At 40.9% G+C, this 7,452-nt stretch overlaps 1 long non-coding RNA gene across 2 annotated transcripts in view; it reads right to left on the reverse strand.

The window, feature by feature from the left end:
- LOC118812466 overlaps positions 1-7,111 on the reverse strand; it is a 31,105-nt gene extending 23,994 nt beyond the window's left edge. For both annotated transcript variants that reach the window (XR_005007541.1, XR_005007540.1), the window contains exons 1-3: positions 6,092-7,111; positions 5,002-5,076; positions 866-922 (exon numbers count right to left, since the gene is read on the reverse strand). This is a non-coding gene — a long non-coding RNA (uncharacterized LOC118812466). The remainder of the gene's footprint in view (positions 1-865; positions 923-5,001; positions 5,077-6,091) is intronic.
- Positions 7,112-7,452: the final 341 nt, after the last annotated feature.

Here is a 7,452-nt window from a genome sequence, read left to right on the forward strand (position 1 = left end):
AAGATCAAGCTCTACTCTTGCTTCAGATCTGAAAAAAACCCACCATGAGAAGACAACTCAATGCTATTCAAACTGGTCTGAAATGATATAAAGACAAAAAGACATTACTGACAAAAGGAAAATTTGCAAATCAAAGAAGCTGCTGATGTTATCAAATAAACGGACTGGCCAACCCAGAGCCCAGACCTTAACATCACTGAATATGTCTCGGATTACTTGGATTGTGAGAAGCAGAAAATAAGACTGAACTTTGGAGGCGTAAAAAAATATCCCTGCAGATTTCTTTGAAAAACTGAAAGCAGATCTCCTGAAGAATGGAAGCTGTAATAATGGTAAAGCCTGTACACACTAATTATTGAAACACATATATTATATTTAGTTGTTCAGGTTTCTGAGTAATTTTCTGTTAACTATATGTTTTCTGCTTTTTTCCTGATACTGAAAAATTAATAACTTGTACTCACTAGCCATTTTGACTGCAAATGAAATAAATGAAGGGTAGTCTCTGACTTTTGCGATGCACAGTACATACTTTTTTAATATATTAGTACACAAATTGAGAAGTAAGACAAATTGCATCTCGATCAGCATGGCTATAACGTTAGCCATGCTGCAACAATCATCTTCAATCAAATGGGATATTGTGAGCATTTCATCCTGAGTCTGCCTTTAATTTCTGTCAGGCAGATCCAGCGAGAGACTTAAAATCTGATTTTCATAATTTTCCAGTACTTCCGCACACAGAAAAATGTTCCAGAGATGAGGCACAGTGTCCTAGATTTTGCCATTCTCAGTGTTTACAATAATGTTTCATTTTCTGTTACTTTCTTTTACTGATTGCTGTTATTCTTCTGTTTCGTCTCACCTGCATCATCGTGCCAAGCATGAGACTCTCCACTCATCTCCAAAATTCTTCTTCTGTCTGTGAAAGATAAATCAAGACTGTTAGGAATACTGTGCATCATTTGGCCAAAGACCTGAAACATTTCAGCCACAAATAGCTTAACGTTCATAATTAAATGGGATTTTCTTTGTACTTTAAAGGAATGCTCTAGCACATGTCAATCTAATCTCTATCTGCTGCATCTGTAGCATACGGTCGATTACCAAGAGCAATAATTTCAACGTGCTTCTCTATATTTAGTAAAAGATCAGAAAGGCGTTGACTCTAGACACACTTATATTAGAAGCATTTTGCTTTATATGACACTTATAATAAAAGCATTTTGAAGCAACTGCCAGTGTGTTTTCAGTAAAAAAAAAAAGTTTTCTAAGCACTGTAAGACATGTCAAAAGTATGGTCTGTAGTAATCAACAATATTCTTCAGATGCAGCAGATGGAGATTAGAATGAAAAACCCTATTCTTTTTATTCTTTTAATGTCCTGAGTCATCACCGAATGTTTGATTTCTCTGCAATATTTGTGCAGCACCACACCAAAAAATGATTTGTATGCTGAGCTTTACAAAGTAGTTTAGAAATGGTGAGTCAGAACAGCATTAGTATTTGTGTAGGGTATTCGCTACTTTCTGTACAGCACTATTATTCGTCATTTTATCTGCTTAAGTCGTAAAACACGGCCAGTTTGGAATGTAGAATGGAACCGGAAGGAGAGAGCTCAACCTTCTAACAGGATTCGTGAACTTTCTTTTTGACTCTGGACCTCGGGTACACACTGTAGCCTAAAAAATAGATGTTTTCTTGGCAGCGTGAAAAAACTGCAAGTTCAGCCAAAATAGACAATAAAGCAGTATAGGGAGCTAAAACACATGCCAGATTGCAGAGGGGCGATTCAGAGCTGGGGCCCAGACCTTTTTTCCCCCTCTCTAAAAAGATCCACAGTGGAAAGAAAAGCCTTCTCCCTGTCCTCAGATGAACTCGAACATGAGCTTCCTGTTAGACCCTGGGAGGAAACACCCAGCGCAGCAAACTCACACTCACAGAGGAAGGCCTTCACTGCTGAATTCTTCACTGACTGCGAAATTAGGTCAAGCACTTAAGAGCTCCTCGCTCAGAAACAAGTTTGTTCTCTCTCTCTCTTGCTCAAACAAACAAATGCATATGCAGCACACACACACACACACACATAAAAAATCCTCTGCACACACACAAACACAATATGTGATGTGATGTCTTTATGTGTCATGGGTAAACCGCAGCTCAAATACAAGGGGGAATGTGTGTCACACCGGCTGTCCTCTGCTGCACTCTGGATCTGAGCGGCTTATTCACAGCTCCCTGTCCTGTAATGCCCTGTAATGCCCACGGCTGCCGTCACACACATCGCCCCATCAGCACGGACGCATTCCTCCTATGGCCGCGGGCCTGCTCATGCACACATCTGCGCACCTCTTCAGCGCCAGTCCCAGCCTGGCGACAGACTGCAGGCCCGGGACGGAGCCCAAACCTTAGCTGCCATTACAGACCACTCTTCCAATATACCCGTCACACTCTGAAGACCAGCGCGCACACATACTTGAGTGCATGAATGCTTCAGGTGGGGCAAGATGTCAACCTCACTTTATTTCTGTTTACAGCATGATTTTTAGCTATAGGGTTAGCCAAAGTAAACCAGTTTAACAAGAGGCTAGCACAAGTTTTGGAGGATGTTTTTCCCCCCGATAGATTACAGTAAATGTAGGATTCTGTGTCACACTATCATTCTGGAGTGCCTTATCCGTTTGGCTTGCTGAGCTAGCACTGTCCTACTCCGTATGGTCCCCTTAAGCCATAAGCAGCAAGCCTGGGTCACCACTGCCACATCATATAAAAGATGTAGAAGTGAAATCATCAGATTACAGCACTGTGGCCAGGTCATGTTGACACATTACATACTTGGCCTCTTTCTTTGGAGAGGCGAAGTTCAAAAAAAAAAAGGGAACAGGAAAGAGTGAGACCAAGAGCAAAAAAGCAGGGGAGCAACAGAGAGAAAAGGAGAGAAAGAGCACAGCATTACCACACCAGCCAATTTTCTGTCATCCGTTGCTGCAGCGGAGAGAGTTTGGGGAGACATTCCTGTGGGATTGACAGTTTGGCATGGTCAGAGCTCCAGCAGCCAGTCATGGAAAGACACTTCCAGTGCACACACAGCACAAATTCAGCCAGCTGTACTGCATGCTTGCTGGCCCCAGCCGCTTTGTATCGGCCTGCCCCAAAGTCCTAACACAGGTTTGCTCAGCTTTGAGGTGTATGAGCCGTTAAGATATTGTCATAGACAGGAGATGTAAACTGAAAGCTATTTTTGGCAAGCAAAGCGGAGCACTGAGTGACAAGACTAAAGCAAGTGGAAACCAATTGCTGAAACGGACTGATGACATCTTTGCTCTGACTCTTTCTAAAAGTCGTTTTGCATTGCTGACACTGTCAGCATTTTTAGAGCTCAATGAATAGGCTTGGAGGGTAAATGCATGGAAATGCTGTTCTTATCAACAAGTCAGCAGCTTCCTCATATACCAGATGCAACCATGTGTATGATACCAAGTAAAAGTCTGCGTTTCTCTGTTCTTGCTGTTAGTCACATGGCTGGCCACAAAGCTTGTCACAGCACAGGAATAGGAAGTAACATTCAATCTCACTGTAAACACTGCAGAAAAGAAAGGCCTTTTCCTGAGGACCACATTCCATTCTTCATATATTCGATAACCAAATGTCTTAATATATACTCTCTTCATCACTAGAAAACCATATATAGCATAATTCTACAATTCCAAACATTACCACAGAGTTTAAAGCATGTACATTATACTGGTAATAACTGAGTTGCCAGTGCAGAATCTATATGGTGCACCAGAAAGCAGGGGTTAGGTTAAAGAATGCCTGTCTGTTTTGGTGCTTATGCAAGACTCTCTTGTTAGTGTCATATAGAGCAATGCTTAAGGTACACCTAAGCACCTTTAAGAAAGGCTTCCACCTGACAACCATAGTCAAATTAAAGTTTTTGATTTTGGCTACTGTAAAAATGAACACATCATAATGACAGTATTGTAACTCAACAATCCCTATAAATCTCACAAATTAAAAATCTTACTCTAATTAGCTTTGCTGCATTGAGAGCATTGTAAACAAAGGATATGTCAGTGTAACATACACCCTGTTTTCAAACAGGATTCCTGTTTTCGTACAATACAAACTGAAAAACCCAGCCTATTATCTTTTCTGTCTCCCTGTCTCGGTGCTCAAGTTTTGGCCTGCAAAAGCACTATAACACATATTCACATAATCTTTTCTACACTCAACCAAGGTCTTGAGAGACCACTGACCTAGCCAGAACACCTGTGAGGCTGACAGAAAATTTCAAACACACTTTACAGATGACTTAAGATCAATCAGCTTCCGATGAAGTAGGTGTTCTCTTGTAAAAGTAGGTTGAGAGTCATTTGTATTCCTCTCAAAAAACAAGTAGGCGTATTTAGCCACCCAGTAAAAAGCTGAGCAGGAGAGAAGCAGTGTGCTAGCAACCCCGCACATCTGCAGAGAACATTAATTATCACGCTCTAATGTGCATGTTTTTTCGGATTATCTAAGGTCCCTTCTTAAAATGATTAGTCCAAACTTCAAACAATAGCTTGCTAACCGAAACATATCAGTATTCTTTTAAAAAACTTAACAATGAAACAGAATCTAAAGTAACTACAAAATATATATTCATTCTTGATAGCATTGTTGTGTTCCTTGCATATGGTCACAAATTAGAGACATGAGAATTATATTGCCATAGTAAAAATCCATAAAACTGTTACCCTTATGACAATAACCTGACATGGCCTAATTTCCAATCATATTATCTGACACCTCGGCTGTTCAATAAATTACTGTAATCATCCTGCACAATGTATTTGATCTCTTATTGATCGAATGAAGTTTCACAGAAATGTGAGGACAGCTAAATATGTGCAGTATTTTAATATTCATCCTCACAGAGGTCAGACGTTATACCACCTTGTTACTTTTGATTAAATGCCATCAAGTGTTTGAGTTAGGAAATGATCTGAAAAATCTTACCTGATCAACAAACAGGCAAAAGGACCTTCCTGAATCAGAGACTGTGTGCACAAGTTTTCGCCATTTTAAGCCCCACTGTAAGACACACACACACGCATGCGCATACACACACACACATACACACACACAGTTTCAAAAATAAGCTCTGTTCTCAGCAACTATATGTTAACTTATCTACAACAACACCTTCACTACAATCCAAACATGCTAGTTTATTTTCAGGATTATAATTATAGTCAGTAAACCTACTCTTGCTGTTCTAATGTACTAAGGACTAAAGCTAACTTTAAGCTTTCTTATGACAAAATCCAACTTAATGATTAAACTGACTACGATCCTTGATCAGTCTCCTTTCTAAGAATATTAATGGATAAATTAACTCCCAAAACTGAGCTGAAATCTTGGCACAGAAAATTAACTAGACCAGATGAATTCACAATGAATTCAGCCTGACTTACTGGATAAAATAAATGTGCAGGCTGTTTGGCGTGTAATAAAATACTGTGGCAGCCTGTAGCCTGGACTATTGAATGTCTCAAAGAAAAGAGCCTAATTTCCGAAGAAACAGATCCTTTATATAAGTGTACTAATCAAATGCACATTAGTCTGTGCTCCTCATTTATTTTAAGCATGTATGGCCCTTTAATGCCTTTAGCACATTTTAGTCAGTGTATAGAAAACCAGCTATGAGTCATTACTATCATTATTAGCTGTGCAGAAAAAGAGGCCACGAGAACATGACCTTTCCCTCAGCAGCAATGCAGATGTGCTGATGTGCCATCATCCTCTTTCTCTTCAGTCCTAATTAAATGCGTTATTATTTTTAATGTAAATCTAACATAATGAAAGACAGTGTGGATTTCATAATTAGATTCTGTATGAAGCATCAAGTTAAACTGCGCTGTGAGGTCAGAAGTTACTTCACAACACAAGCTGCAAAACAGCCTAAATGCCCGCGCTTAGCTGTGTCCTTATCTGTCTCTGTACATTTGGTTAATAATTTAGAGTTTAAACCGTGAAAAATCAGCTTTGACCGGTTTATTTTTAGGAAACATAATTTTAAAATTAATTACCATCCTTAGCAACTTACCTAGTGGTGGGTCACAGTCGGCTGTTTCGGTTACAGCCACGTCGCTCCGCAAGCTTGCTAGCCTCCGAGTCCGTGTGTAAAATACAAAAATGACAAAAAAAAACTAGCCTCTAGCCACGGAGCCGGTGTTCACGGCTAGCTCTCAGTTTTTCAAGGTGAAGTTCAAGTATATGTCCCCAGTCGACAGGCGGTGGAAAAGATGTCATTCTTCATGGTGAATTCCTGTCCCCCGGTTACTTTTGTTGACCGCACGCAGCAGCGCCTCGCAAAGCCGAACCGAGACCGAGGAGAGGGGGGTAGTCGTGGGCTAACCGTCGCTTCACCCGCCGCTGTCAGCGAGGAAGCTATCTCCTCGTACCGTCCACCAAACGTCGAAATGGCTTTGTCTTTCAATCTATGTGCCATTTCTGTGAACGATTCAAAATGGTCTTTTTTTGCTCGGAAGGCAGCTTCGCTCGCCCGCTTAGACCCGGAGTGACAGCGCCGTTCCGTTTTAGTGAACTAGATCACACAAGTTCAACTGAGGTGAACAGGGATTCACAGCGACCGTTACACAAGAGCCCCAGACCGCAGGCAGCCTACCTTTCCGTTTCAATGGCAACTTCTGCCACAGATTACGGCGGACTGGATAAGGTATCAGGGTGCTTTGCCCTACGGCCAGCTCATTTCTGCTCTCCGTTCATGAGATTACACTTCTCCGCGTCGAAATAATAGGCTAACCCGGGGACGTTAACAGTTCGTCGCCATTTGATATGCCTTCAAACTGACAAGAAAAAAAAAGAAGGGGGGGAAAGCCCAGAACGAGAAGCAGTAAACCACGTTAAAGAAGTTCAGAGCAAACAAAGAAGCCTCCCAAACAGAAAGACTAACGTCTAACGTTATCGCTTTCGCGGCGAATTAGCCAGGGAGTTTATGCTAGGTTCAAGTTTGAGAGGAGTTTGTATTTGGTCGACCTCGTATGTGTATGTTAGCATAAAAGCTGACTGTTTGATTAGAGCATTTTGCTTTCAGTACACATAAACCCTCAAAAAATAATTAAAACGTCATCCATGATGGGTTATATATTTTTAAAAGAGTAAAAAACGGCATTAAAGGGGGGGGGGGGGGGGTGGATAAGCGCGAAACCAGGCTAATTTGCTATTACCACAAAACAAGGTGACGCTTACTAGAACCTGTGGTTGTCCTCTCAGAGAAATAAGTTCCAGATAAAAAAAAATATAAAAAAGCTTATAGTGACTAAAATGTGATTAAAAAACAACTAGCTACATCAAACCGTAGCAAAACCTCCACGCTCTGTTTTAAGTCATCTGTGCTGACCTCATCTGTCCCCACTCTCAACACCAATTATCTGAGTCATCCAA

Source organism: Colossoma macropomum, unplaced genomic scaffold (genome assembly GCF_904425465.1).
Source record: "Colossoma macropomum unplaced genomic scaffold, Colossoma_macropomum, whole genome shotgun sequence".
NCBI lineage: Eukaryota > Metazoa > Chordata > Actinopteri > Characiformes > Serrasalmidae > Colossoma > Colossoma macropomum.